We start from the raw sequence: 15680 nt of genomic DNA on the forward strand, positions 1-15680 counted from the left end.
CGGCCCACATCGTTGACCCACATGAGTTGAGCACCCAACCTTGATGATGTCATAATGGTGACATCATATTTGTTAAAAGAAAAATAAAAAGAATAAAAAATGAAAAAAAGGAAAGAAGGAAAAGAGAAATGATTGCTTAAAAGGTTTTCTTCCAAAGAAGCAATGTTGAATGAGAATAGCATGTCTTGATTGACAAAAAATTAAAATTTGAATCAAATCCAATTTGGAAACAAGAAAGAAAGAAAGCAAGAGGGAAAAATTGGAAACAAGCCAAAAAGGGAGCTCTCATATTGGAAATTACTATTTCTCTCTTAACCCTAGCTTTTTTTGTATAAAAATCAAAGCAAACAATCCTAGAAAAGATGGAAAAAAATCCAAATTCGTCCTTTTTCTCTCTCCTCCCAAGAAAAAAAAAACCTCTTCTCTCTTGAAGTGTGTTCATATCTCTCAAGGGTTCTTTACAAAAGGGATTCTTAAAATCCATTTTCTTCTTCAACAAATCACACATCAAGGATCTTTGCGGTGTTTTTTGGGTCTTCTTCATCATATAAAAGGGTGCGACAAAGCGTATACCTCGGATCTACGCACCCTAGAGACAAGGAGCGCCATCAACGGTAGGGATCTTTATCTTTGTAATATCAAAAGTAGAAAAACATGCTAGGGTTTTACTTTTGATAGATCAAATCAATGAATTTTTTCTTGAAATTCCAGTATGTTATAATATAGATTATAAGTTTTCAAAATTCAAAATTTCACCAAAAAATTAAATTTCCTCAATTTAATAATGATTTTCTTTCATTTTTTATTCAATATGGATTTAAATCGGATTATCAAAGCAAGTGTTAGAAAATGTGGGTTTCTTTAAAAACTGATATTTTTTGGGATTTATATAAAATAAAATATGCCTGGAAACTTAATTTCCAATCGCGGTTTAGCCGTTTTAATTTTCATTTTATTTTTCAAACAATAACCCTGAAAATGGGTTATTTCTTGATGAACGAATCCAAAAGTATATCAAACCATGTCCAAAATTTGTGAAATCTTGTTTCTAAACCAATGTTTTGATTTCCAGAACACCCAAAAACTTTCAGATTTTTTTGAATTTGTTTAATCCGGTTTTAAATTATTTTAAATTTCGACCATTTTTAATAAATATCAGAATGTTTTACAAATTGATGAAACTCTCCAGAATTAATGTTCAATAATAAATTGAATTTCTCATGAAATTTTTTTTTCAAATTTTTTTTTATTTGTTTTCTAATCGCTTCTTCGTTTTACGTGCCGTAATTCGTTTTCGTATTAAATTAGTAAAATTTTTAAATTTTTCTTTACAAACCAGTAAATTTGGTTACTGGAATGTTAGATAAAAATTTTAAATTGGTTTTGCAAAGTTTTAATATGGTTTTGTAATTTATTTTAATAAATGGGTTTCAATTCATAGGAAACAAATTCCCATTTTCTATTTAAAAATCGATTTTGTGGAGGAGATTTAATTTTTAAGTTTTGAAATTTTGATAGAAAATTTTATAATCTATTATATATCTACTGGAATTTTTTATTTGATTTTAGGATACTATTAGGTTTGCTTTTTAAGTAATTCTTTGGTTTCATCCGATTTTTGTGTGAATTTCAATTGACATCAAATCGTAATAATAGTCCATGAAATACATACCGTAGTCTAATCTCATGATTATCTTTATTCTGTGAAAGCTTGGATTAATTTGAAATTGATATGCTATAAGTTACTGTGTTAATCTATGAACTGATTTGAATTTTGAGAAATTGGAAATGGATATTAAATCTTAATAAAAATTCATATAAGTTTTCCAATAAGCTATAATAATCTAGATCTCTATTCTGTGAAAGTTTGGATTAATTTAAAATTGATATGCTATAAGTTACTATGTTAATCTATAATCTGATTTAAATTTTGGAAAATCAGAAATTGATATCAAATCTTAATGATAATTCATGAAAATTTTCCAGTAAGCCACAATCATATATATCTTGTTACTGGAAAAGTTTCAGCTGATTTGGGGTTTGATTGCTTAGGGTTTCTGTGTAATCCTAGCAATCTGGTCTTAATGTTAATAAATCATAATTTAATAGCAAATCAACACAAAAGTCAGTAAAAACCTCAAACAAATCTTAAATTTACATAATGAATTTAATCCCTAACTTGTTTGAAATTGAAACCTTAGGGTTCATAGATCTCCATTGTAAATTCGCTATACCGCGATAGTCTAACTGCCGAGATCGCAACCGTAATCGTATACTAATTGCGATTAATCCTGCATAATTGGAGCGCATAAATTATAGTATGATATTGGCTCCGATGTCCACTGTCCACAAAAATCCTGAGAAATATGCCAGGCAATAAGATACTATAATTTACCTGCTAAATTATATAAGTGTTGAGAGCACGATTCTCTTCCATGATTGCGATTCGAGGCCGAAACTTGCGAACCATAGAACCTTTGATATTCCTTAGATGGTTAGGAATCGAAAATCCTCAAAAATCGAAAATCATTAAGTTTAACAAATCGAATTAACTTGATCCGCGTCTTAGGAGCCGTTGGATTACGTTCTCCTATCGTATGAACCTTTAGGGCCCCTTAGGAACACTTACGTCTCGTTGTGTCCTAGGTTTTAGGTAGTCCTAGAGTTAGGAGTCTAGCCTTATCACGGTCGTTTGCTATGGTTAGCAACCGTGCTAATAGATCTAGTTATACTTGTCACCCCTTTTCCCATAGGACAAGCCTAGTTACCTAGGATGTAGGTTCACCTGCATTAGTCAAACCTGCATTAGTCAAAGGGATGTCTTGTACTTAGATAGGACCATATAACATCTTAGATGAAGTCCTAGGATAATAAAATCTTCAACTTGAACTAAATAATTTCTCTTAAACTGTTAAACCAGTAAATCCAGTCTAGATCGGTGTCCTAGATGAGTTAGGCATAAGTAGCTTAGTTCAGGTGCACCGAACTACGATCGACTCTGATTCCAGTGAGGCTGGGATACGTAGGCAACTTGGATACTTGAGTGACATACCAAGCCCGAGTCGGCTCCACACATAAGTGGTGGGGTTTTGTACATTAATCCTTAAATTAAAAGTAATTAAATCACTTAGAACTTTTCATGAAATTAGAATTTTAGAAGAACTTTCACTTATATTGAATTCAAACAAATTAAGAAAATCAAGATACACATTTAGGAATTACACTGAAATTAGATCTTAGGATGCATGTCATGTAGTTTGCACATTAATATAGAGTTAAATGAGCTATTTAAAAGAAATTCAAAAGAGTTAACTTTTGGAATTGAAGATCGATTATCGGGCATGAATGGTGCATGTGGAGGTAACTCCCCATACCTTTCATTCTCGTAACCAGGTAACGAGTCTAGATTTCTGGTCAATTATGGGTCCTAGATCCCTCATCTAGGTGGCGACTTTGTCACTCTCTTTTGCGTGGAATTCGGATTGCCTTAGTGATCCCAAGTTCACGGAAAAGATGAATTAAATCACACCTTGGTAGGCTCGGCGGCTTACCCCTGCCCTTATGGGTACTGGGTTGCACGTTTGTTTGCACCCTATGGCTTGGTTGCTGCCTGCTTGGTTGAGTAATTAAAATCAATAATAAAAAGCACACGCCATTCGTGTGGGTACGAGAGACCAAGAGAGAGTGTAGCGCCTCGCGCGCTCGCGACTCTCTCGCGGGATCGGGTCCCACAACCACATATGATACAATATGACAAACCCTAGACTCTAATGTAAAATTTGACTCTGACCAGAATGGCCATCCCGGCTGCTTTACGTATCCTGGCGTTGGGAAGAATCAGAGTCAACGTAGTTCGGTGGCCTATTCTAAGCTACGATACCTAAATGTGCCTAGACCTCACTAGACTCGACACGACACGACTCGACTCATGTTTAAGTTGTCTAAGTATTTTAGACACGCTTATATGATCCTAAATTAATGCAAATCAACCTAGTCTAATGCATGTGGGCTATACATCCTATGTGTAACTAGGCTGTATGTCCTAAGAAAAATAATGGGCTAACTAAGTGCATTCTAATCTAGCCATCGGCTCGACTAAGTGTCTAACCGACCACGACTCGATGCCTCCTAACTCTAGGGACACTCACACGAAACACGCAAAGCATCAACATAACCAGGACAGACTCCTAACTCTAAGACACCCAAAACATCTAGGACAAACTCCTAACTCTAAGGGAAGATATTTTCAAAAACCGGGTGTAAAAGATTTATTTGAAGAATTTTTGTGTTTTTAAATGATTTGAACATGTTTATTTTGAAAAGTTAGAAAGATTTTTTAGAAAACTTTGACTGGACTTGGGATGTCTGTCCAAAGCTGCCTACGTACCCCGTGGGAGGGGATCAAGCCAACATAGTTCGAAAACAGCCTTTCGAAAAACATTTTGTGTTTTTTGTTGTTATTTAAAAGAGAGTTTTTGACTTGAGGACAGACTCCTAAACTAATGGACTGAATCCGAAACTCTATAACGGGATGACATAATCCTATAGCTCTATGGCGGTAGGACAGACTCATATGACTCTATGACAATAGGACAGACTCCTATGACTCTGTAAGGGTAGGACAGATTCTTATGACTCTATGACGGCAGGACAGAATCCTATGACTTTGTAAGGGTAGGACAGACTCCTATGACTCTATGACGGTAGGACAAAATCCTATGACTTGTAAGGGTAGGACAGACTCCCATGACTCTATGACAGTAGGACAAAATCCTACGAATCTATGTATCTATGACGATAGGACAGGCTCCTATGACTATGAAAGACCCTAAGAAAGGAAGAGATCCTTTATCCTGAGAAACCTTTAAGGCAGGAAGGGATGGGGTTGGCTCAAGAAGCATTCCGTCATAGCGTAACCCGAGAGGAAGTATGAAACTAATGATGAGATCAAAGATTGAGCATAAACTCGAATTCCAATGAAAGACTCCAAGGACAAGAGTGAGTTCTAAGAAAGCTACGAAATGAAGCTTAAACATAGTTGGGGAATTAAAGAAGTAAAAGGAGGGAAGACAACAGAGAGAAGCTTCATGAAACCTCATCACCACCGTCTATCTCTCTTGACTGACATGTAAATTGGAAACCTAATAACAATCCAGTATAGAGACCAAGGCCCGTCATTTGGGATAATGGCAATAACAACTGTGTTTTGAGGTCAAAATTTGTCTCCTCTTCTTTAATTTGCCAAATATGCTAGATTTCACAACTAGAATACCATGATAGATGAGGCAAGATCAACATGATTCAGACACTGGTACTATTTTTTTTTTTTACATTTTGTTATCATTTTTTTATTATTATTAAGCCACCTATATAACATCAGGAACCCATAGAGCAGGTCAAATGTAACTTCTTTTGATCAAAACACAACACTCAAGAGGTAATTATTGATATTGAAACAACAATCAGCACACCAAAACACATGCTATACAATTCCAAAGATCAAATACCAGGTTGATTTTGAAATCAAGCACAACTATTAAACCATTCACCATGAGACAGAGTTTGAGATTATTACTTCTCACTCAAGCATTCTTATGATGGTTTTCATGGAGATAACCGGCTGCACAACGATCAAATAAAAATGAGATCCCCCCCCCCCCCCTTTTAATGGGAATTCCAAGAGAAGGGACTAACAGAGGACTAGATTACCTTTATGCTTAAGCTTCACTTGTGTCTAGCAAGATTTAAACACAAATCCTCAATCTAACAAATCAACACAAACATATATATATATATATATATATATATGAGAAAACAGTTCCTACACATATGTGTAGAGAGTTCTCTACAACTCTCTACACACTAGCTTAAAATACAGTGGGGGCCCACATTGTTTGGGTGATCCAGGCCATCCATTTTAAAGGCCCTCACATAGATAGGGTGTCTACAAAAAATCAGATCCATAGGATCATCCCAACCCTACGATTTGTGGAGGTAAAATGGATGTCTTTAAACCTTCACAAATTAGTCTATTTTTTGCCTCCACAATTCGAATGGTTAGGATGATCCTATGGATCTGATTTTTTGTGGACACCCTATCTATGTGAGGGCCTTAAAAATGAATGGTTTGTATCACTCAAATAATGTGGCCCCCACTGTATTTTAAGCTAGTGTGTAGATTACTTATCTACACATATGTGTAGGAACCGTTTTCTATATATATGGATCTGATTTTTTGTAGACACCCTATCTATGTGAGGGCCTTTAAAATGGATGGCTTGGATCACCCAAACAATGTGGGCCCCCACTGTATTTTAAGCTAGTGTGTAGAGAACTCTCTACACATATGTGTAGGAACCGTTTTCTCACATATATATATATATATATATATATATATATAGAACCAAGAAGAAACATATTTAATACTTCCAAAATCTACTAAGTTGAGTAACTGTACCAAAGCGCTAAATTCACCAAACCTAGAAATGATGCAAGCTCAAACCACCAACAAAATATCAAAGAATGAAACTTCTTTCCTAAGTTAAAACATGGGCATGAGAACATGGTTACGAATCGAATGCTTACAATGCCGTTTCACATGTGTACAAATATGAAAGAAGAAGAAGTCCCCTTGGGAAAGATGGTTTTCTAGTTGAACAATTTGTGAACACATTTATTGAATTAGAATGAATGTCACAAATAAAGTAGTGATAATAATATGTAGCCAAAATATCCTTGTATACAAGAGCTACTCGAGTGACCTTGGAATGGGCCTGAATGCTTATAATAATAATGATCAATGCTTAGAGAGTGAGTCATAGTCATACCCGAGGCCCCCAAAAGACTCGAATATAAGAAAGTGTTATGACCCTCCATGACATCAAATCATCACAAGTAACATGCATTAGACCAAACTTGTAGTGAGGATTTCTGCTACAAATGAATAAAATGACTTTATCTGTAACGTTCACTCAGAAAATAAGATTTAAAAATGCCAATTAAAACAGGACATGAAGGGTTTTCTGTAGCTATTAAAAGGTAAATGTCTACACCATCAGCTAGGAACAATAACGCAGGCCATGCTCTGTTTTGGTAGTTGCACTACCATCATCAAAATCACCATACTTAGAAAGATTATTGGGAAATCAATTCAAACAGAGAGACACAAGCAATTTGTATCCAATTGTCAACACACGGTTATATAGATAGTAGGCCCATGAAGAGGAGAGAATTTTCTGATTACTCCAAACCCACGACTCAGCCAACTCTCTAAATTCATAAGGTTGTCAAGCAACCTGTTGAACAATGAAGCCTGACACTAGCAATCAAGTGGGAAGAGATGGACAAACAGTTAGCATCAAGACGCTATGGGTAAACATAAAACTGATGCAAGCTCGAAAAAGGTAATACTTAGAGACAGATAATCTCAAGAGCATCACACTCAAGCTACTGTAATGATTTTCCACTATTTTATATATAGCATCTCTTTGAATCTCCATAAAACCGACAGATTTAAAGCATTACTCTCCAATACAACAAACAAATATAGAGCTGGACTTATAGGAATTTATGAAAACAAACGGATCTGAAGCATTATTTGGGAACATCCATAAAAACAGCCAAATATGAAGAGCATTGCTTATGAAATTTCTATAGAAACAAAAAAAGTCCAGGACATTTCAAAGAGAATCACATTAACAACAACTAACTAATCTAGATACCATTACATATGCAAGAAAATAAGAACCAATATATCATCTTGGTTGCTAATCGAACTGATTTGTATATTTTTTTTAGCAATGTGCAATCTTTATTTGCATACCTTAATCTTGAGGAATCATGGCACAACTCATAAGAACGAGCAAATGGAAAGTCAAATTTCATGGTCACATCATCATAGCACAAAACATTAGGTCTCTTATTTCTGTGAGAGAACTTGAAAATAATGTAAGTATTTTACCTGAATAAGAGAATTGTTCAGCTCTGAGAACTTTACATACTCTGATTTTTTTTTTCAAATGCTAGAAATTTCACTACTCTTTAAATCGAAGAAGATGGAAATGTGAAGAAGATGATTGGAATTCACATCCACAATGCTTGGACCTGGGTTGGTAACGGGTAGATCCGGGCGAAGATATTCTACTTCTAGGGTTTGGTATAGGATGTATGGTTAGAGGAGACGGTGGATTTTAAAAAGGGTTGGGTGGCTGAAAATGGTGGAATTGATGGCGGACCATTGATGGCGGAGATGGCTTGTGATGGCTGCAAAAGAAGGGGAATCAAATTGGGTTTGAGGTGAAGGTAGTGGCTGCGATGGAGGTCGAGAGTGGAGAAGATGGATTTGGAAGGTAAAGATGGTGGTTAAGGTCGTGGAGGTGACGACAATTGGAGGTGATGGTGGAAAGAGATGGCGATGATGATGGATTTCGAGCTCCCCTTCTCCTCTGCTAACCCTGGAAATTTTCTCCTTTCTCTGCTATTCTTCCCCTTCTTTTAACCAAAAATGAGATGCCCTAAACCCTCATCCGATCTCTTTTTTGAGGGAAATGACAAATTTGTACCCCCTATTTCTCCTGTACAGCCCCTCTAAATGTATTCATCACTACTCCTCTGCACTTTCGGGTGGTGATCTAGGGTAACTACAAGGGCGGATAAATAGAAAATGATATTCTTGCTCCCATTTCTCCCTTGGGCAATCTTCTTTTGGGTAATTCACTCCCCTTTTCTTTATGAAAATGATATCCGTACTCATTCAACTTGCCTTATTTGCCAATTTTTATCAATTTTGCCTGAAATTTTGCAGGTAACTTCCTTGGAACATTAGCCATACCTTGGGAATTTTACACTTGTCAATAAGTACATCAAGATGACAAAATTTTGGATTTCCTTCGCATTCAGGTCTAACTCTTCGGGAATTTCCTCAACTTTAAGACTTCGACTCTACTTTAGGGACTTTAGGTCCCAGTTAAAATGGGGTGTCTACAGATGCCCCTCTTTGGCATAGTGTGCTAGTCGCACGAATGCCAAAGCTGAACAGACAACACATTTTGACTGGCCTAAGATTGTAAACAAAAGGAACGTAAGAGGATAACAAGATGAATTGACGAGACAGATTCTCATCGGATTAATCAAGAAAGGAATGATAAGATGAATTGACGAGACAGATTTTCGTAACGAAAACTGAGATGGTGATGAAATAGTGAGACAGACTCGCAATGAGATGGCGAGACAGACTCTCAATGATATGGTGAAATAGACTCTCAATGGACTAGTGAGACAGTCTCTCAATGTATGATGAGATAGACTCTCAATGGAATAGTGAGATAGACTCTCAATGGAAATGATGAGACAGACTCTCAATGGAATGGTGAGACAGACTCTCAATGAAATGGTGAGACAAACTCTCAATGGAATGGTGAGACGGACTCTCAATGAAATGGTGAGACGGACTCTCAATGAATGGTGAGACAGACTCTCAATGGAATGTTGAGACAGACTCTCAATGGATAGTGATACAGACTCTCAATGGATGGTGAGACAGACTCTCAATAAAATGGTGAGACTCTCAACAGAATGGGGAGACAGAATCTCAGTGGAATGGTGAGACAGACTCTCAATAAAATGGTGAGACAGAATCTGAATGGAATGGTGAGACAGACTCTTAATAGAATGGTTAAGAACATGAAACTAAAGAAGGAACATCTTTGCCTTTGGATGCCAGAAATTTGATTGATTCCATTGCAGGATTGATTGTCTCTTGCCGAGAATTTTGGAAGTGTGCGATCTCTGCCAAGGACCTGACACAAGTAACTTGTTGAGGTTTTGAGTACTGACCCCTCCTTTTTTTAGAGAACTGAATTTTGCTGGGGATTAGAGGTTGCGGGAGCAAATTCTAGACTCCGCTGGAGAAACGAATTTTCTTGGAGAATTGACACTTCTGAAGAGTGGATTCAACTGAGTAGTTTAGAGGTTTGGCTCGAGATGTGCTCGTACCCTTCTTATCTCAACATGCTGAAGACATTGGCACTGATTGCCTTTGTGTGCCTGACAACTTTTATGACTTGGCATGGCTAGCTAAGTCATAAAAGATGCCCCTAGTGTATTTTATACTTTCATGGTAAGGGGAATCGAAATCGAGCAATCCAAAGGGGGTAATAACCATGCCGAAAATCCTGATGAAGGAAATTAGAGCTTCTTGACATAGTCTTCGAGATTACTCTGAGAGCGGCTGGCCTTACCATAAAAATAATAAAACATCAGATCTGAGAGTGCATCAAAAGTTAGTCAAGTTTTTTTTTTTGAAATATAGGTTGAGTCTCTTGAAAGTGAGTTATGTTTATTGAAAAATCTGAATCCTCTTTGATCGAGTCCTTGGAAGTTTGTTCCTCATTCATATTCGTTTTCTTTCAAGGACGAAAGTTGTCTGGCACTGGAAAGAACGGGTATATACCTTCCGAAATGAAAAGAAAGATCCAGAGTAAATCCTGGCTTAGGAATCACAGAAGGGCGAGAGACATATCGTTTAGACCTACCAGAGACATTAAAGCCTCAATCAGTGAGCAGTAAAAGAGGGAATTCTCAGACTCAGCCATTGTGGAGATTGTCTTACCCATATACCAAAGAAAGAACCCATGTAAACACAAATTTTTTCTACTTATCCTGGTTTTGCTTTCTTGAGACTTTTGTCATGGAAGTACATCATACTAGGGCCATCTTTTATGACCTATCAGGTCATAAAAGATACTAAGCACGCAATGATAACTGGGATAGCTATTCTCAGCAGATAGAGACAGGGGAGGCTTGAGTACATTACTTTGAGCCAAATTCCTCAATTGAAATCATCCCCAGCAGAGTCGCCAACCTGTGGACCCCGATTCCGAGGACGGCGGTGAGGATACGAGATCCCCGTCGATCCTCTAAGATCTCCACATGTGAAGGAGAGCTCTACCAAAGAACTCTAAAAATGGTGCCCTCATAGCATGAGTGGCGATATAGATGAGATACCTCTTGATCCGAAGACAAAAGTCTCAAAACCAAGACGTACCTAAAATAACTTAGAGTCGCCATCCATGAAATACGGCCATGGAACCAAAAATTTACTCTGTGCAATGGATAAACCAGAGATAATTGGGTCTGTGCCTGGTTACGAATGAGGAAGGTCCGAAGAGCACCCTCACCCGTCCGAGTGCAAGCACTCGGTCTCTTATGCCATTCTCATTAACTTCGAAGAATTTTGGGTGAAAATAATGTGAAATGGGAACAAAATATCTCTGAGAAAATGTCTACCTAAGCATGCATGACTCAGGGATAAGCAAAAGAAATGAACATCTAAGTCCTAACTCATCTCATCTGATCCTAACTCATCACATCTAGGAAAGAGATAACAAACGCATACACAGCTACAGCTAAGCAAGATATAGCAAATATGATGAGATAAGTAGGAAAGCAGTAAATAGTTACAGCTAAGCAGATAATCAAAATAAAATGAATAAATAAATGCCACAGCTAAGCATGTGAAAATAGTAATCAATCATACGCTAGAAAAGTAAGCAACCTAAAAGTAACACACAAGAAACCAAAGATAAACACACAATGAAAGGAAAGAAAGAAATTGAAAAATCAACGATATGCGAGGACCAAACAATGCAAGGGAAAAGAAAAAGAGGACATATGATAGGCTCAGGGAGCGATTATAATGAATCAAACCCATTGATCCTGATCCGCTAAAGACCGGACAAGTCTCACGATCGTTGGGCTCAGCGAGGACCATCCCTGTGAAGGGGCCGCGCTACGTTATCGCCCGTCCCAAAACCCGAGAAAACGTCAGAAAACTGATAAAACCGAAAAACAACGATCAAAATCGGAAATGGAATGAAAAGAGGGCTCCGAGTAACTTGGCAATCACCATCCTTGCCCATTTTTAGTTTTTTGAATTTTTTAGTTTTTTTGCTTTAAAAGATTTGAAACGGTTTTATTTAAAAGATTTGAAAATATTTATTTACAAAGTTTGACTGGACTTGGGATGAGGATCCCAAGCTGCCTATGTACCATGTGGAAAGGGATCAAGCCAACGTAGTTCAAAACAGCTTTTCGAAGAACATTTTTGATGTTTTTTTTTAAAGGGAGTTTTTGACTCAAGATGATATACTCCTAGATTAATGGACAGAATCCTGAAACTCTAAACTAATGGACCACTTCCTAGACCAATGGACAGAATCCTATGATATTATGCAGGTAGGACAGACTCCTATGACTCTACGACGGTAGGACGAACTCCTATGACTCTATTGATGTAGGGACAGAATCCTATAACTCTATGAAGGTGGACAAACTCCTAAACTCTATGGAGATAGGACAGACTCCTAACTCTATGAAGGGTAGGATAGACTCCTAAATTCTATAAGGGTAGGACAGACTCCTAAATTCTATAACAGCAGGACAGACTCCCAATTCTCTATGACGGTAGGGCATAATCCCAACTCTCTATGACGGTAGGACAGACTCCTAACTCTCTATGACGGTAGGACAGACTCCTATGACTATGATTGTAGGACATACTCCTATGACTCTATGACGGTAGGATAGACTCCCAATTCTATATGACGGTAGGACAAAATCCCAACTCTCTATGACGGTAGGACAGACTCCTAACTCTCTATGACGGTAGGACAGACTCCCAACTCTCTATGACAGTAGGACAGACTCCTATGACTCTATGACGGTAGGACAGACTCCTATGACTCTATGACGGTATGACAGACTCCTATGACTCTATGATGGTAGGACATTCTCCTAACTCTCCCTAAAGAGGAAGGGATCCCACAACCTGTGAAAGCTCTAATACAGGGAGGGAAGGGGTTGGCTCAAGAAGCATTCCATCATAGCCTGAACCCAAGACCTAAATGAAAACTTCGAAAACTAAATCCAACAACTGCAAGGTGTAAAGCAAAACGGGCCTTGAAGGGAGTTCATGATTGTCACGGAATAAAAATTGACCTCTTGGAAGCATAGGGGAAAATACAAATGAAATAAATTCTACCCCTTTTTACAAATTAATAGACTATTAGAACCTGCTAAATTTATAAGCAATATTGAAGGCTTCCATTGCAAAAAGTCATCACGAGTCAAGATATTAAACCCAATCTTTACTTTATTATCATAGTCATGCCAAAACCACTCCATATCACGTCATCAGATGACTACAAAATTGCAATCAGGCTCAATAATGAAGTAAATTGCAATCAGACTCAATAATGAAGACAGATGCTGAAACAACCATCTTAATGGTACAATTACCTGAAAAATCAAGTGACTCTATAGCTTATACCCCGCATGCACGTAGATCAATCTGAAAGAAAACAAGATCAGACCCACCAAAAATCTATCAACCTTATACAGACACACAACTATATGGAAACATTTGCATTTCTCATGACATAAAATGAAGGACCTTAATAGGGTTCTAAACCCTCTTGATCACGAAGTTAAAGAGGAAGATCACCTACTACTTCTCAGATTGACACATCAGGTGATTAAATGAAAAGGACAAAAAGGAAAGCAATATGTCACAACTTTAACATTTGGACAGACATACTGCCTAAGAGAACCTAAGCCATACATCGAATTAACATCACAAGGCCTCTCCGAGTAAGGGGAGCAGTTCAGATGAGTTAGATTGCACCTCAAATTAAAGATCTTCCCTCAATTGGGTTGATACCCAACTTACTACTCATCCATATTATCATGCTTAGCATTTGTATTATTAGCTTCGTACTTGCTTCAATAGTGCTACCTTAACAAGGGAAATCACAGACAACTGAATAAGGAATTCAAAACAAGGAGGATACAAGCTACTCTCATACCAACAAATGATGACAGGCCATTGCAAAAGTGAAGTAATATTTTGAAACACAAACTCCTTGACCCTGTAAAAGTGTTCTTAAAACTTTGCAAAAGGGACTTTTAAATGAAATTGGCAGAAATCCACAACAAGGTAGAAGTCATAGACACAATTTACTCTAATAAACCCATACCACACCATGCTTGAATTGAAATGAAATGAAGGAAGTTACCCGAGCTTCGACAGAGATATGGGGCGGAAATGGTGTCGAGGATTTGCAGGTAGAGGAGTCGGCACCACCGGCGAGAAGATGGCAACGAAAAATGGTAGGATCCCCTTTCTCAATCTCTCACTTCCCTTCTCTGCTCCAGACACTAAAATCCAAGAAGAAATAGAGATGGAACTCTAGGAACCCTCTTCTCTTCTTCCTCTAATCAATATTTTAAAACTCTAGTAGAACTCCCCCTTTGCCAAATCACAAAACCAGAGAAATGATTGACATTGATGATCGCCGGACGCATAGGGGTTTCACTGGATTAGAGATCAGGCGAAGGTCATTGGGAATTCTTCTTCTTTCCCTCTTTCAAACCAGCTCCAACAATGATAGATCAGCTCCAAAAAAAAATCAAACTAATTCTTCCTCCTCTGGAACTTTAAAACCCAAAATCCCTTCTTCTCTATGGATCAAACCCTAAATCCCTTCAGCTCTATTGCAGCCCTACAAATACCAAAGATCAGAGAGAAAAAGAGAGGTAGAGAACGGTGGTGATAGAAAATGAAGGTGGGTTTAAGAGGTTGGGGATGGTGGCTGAGATGGGTTTGGTGGAATAGGGTTTAGATCTAGGTGATTTTGATATGGGTTTTGAAGTGGGTTTCAAAATCTATGTGGGTTTTGAAGATGAGGGTGTGGTTGTGGCAAAGAAGATGGTGGTGATTCTATAGAGAATATAAAAGATGGGGGTAGAGACTGATAAAATGGGTTTGCAGAGATGGAAAAAGGAGGTAGGTTTGCCGGATTTGATGGGAGTTGTGGTGGCGATGGCTAGTAGAGAAGATGGAGGCTAAGATAGGTTTGGCTGGTCAGATTTTGAAGGGGTTTGCCGGAGGATGTGACCGGAGCAATGGTGATAAGGGTTTGATGGTGGCTGTGAGAAGATGGATATCGGGATATAAGATGGTAGCTGATGGTGGCGAGGATGATGGTGGTGGTGATGGGGTAAGGGCGGCTAATGGCGGTGGCAAAGGGGAACTCCTCCCTCTTCCTTATCTTCTTCTTCTTCTTCTTCTCTCTCTCTCTCTCTCTCTCTGTATCTCCACGAGAATGGGGATCTCCAAAACCCTAGTCGATTTGGGCTTAAAATTGGAAATGATATATTCGAACCCCCTTTGTTTCAAGGGACAGCCCTACCTAATGTATTATGACTATTCTTTTGCACTATAGGGAGGGTGGCTCAAGTAGGAATCGAGGGTGATGAAAATAATAGATTTTAGCAATTTTCTTCACTTTTCTGAATTGATATGGGCACCTCCCTGAATGGACAATTCACTCCCCTGTTGCCTTGACTAGGAAAATGACCCCTCACACCATGCTTTAATGGTTGCACTAACTTGGATTGTCTTTTCTGCCATTTTCGTCCAATTTACGCGAAATTTTGCGAACACATTCCTTGGATCAATAACAATCTTTTGGGAGTTTTGTACCACCATAACTCGATGAAAACTCAAACTTTCTTCGCATTTGGGCTCACTTCTTCAGGAATTTATTCAACTCCAAAACCTCGACTCTACTTTGGAGACATTAGGGCCCGATCAAAATGGGGTGTCTACAATTATGCCCAAT

The 15680-nt window shown here is 37.9% G+C and overlaps 1 long non-coding RNA gene across 1 annotated transcript; it reads right to left on the reverse strand.

The window, feature by feature from the left end:
• Positions 1-6713: 6713 nt before the first annotated feature.
• Positions 6714-15150, reverse strand: LOC143846461 (uncharacterized). The gene is made up of 3 exons (XR_013234769.1): positions 14073-15150; positions 13297-13348; positions 6714-7318 (listed from the first exon to the last, which is right to left on the reverse strand). It is a non-coding gene; the product is annotated as an uncharacterized LOC143846461 (long non-coding RNA).
• Between the last annotated feature and the right edge of the window lie 530 nt (positions 15151-15680).

This window comes from Tasmannia lanceolata, unplaced genomic scaffold (genome assembly GCF_043159265.1).
Source record: "Tasmannia lanceolata isolate RefF3 unplaced genomic scaffold, GAP_Taslan_0.1 ptg000015l, whole genome shotgun sequence".
In the NCBI taxonomy this organism is placed as follows: Eukaryota; Viridiplantae; Streptophyta; class Magnoliopsida; order Canellales; family Winteraceae; genus Tasmannia; species Tasmannia lanceolata.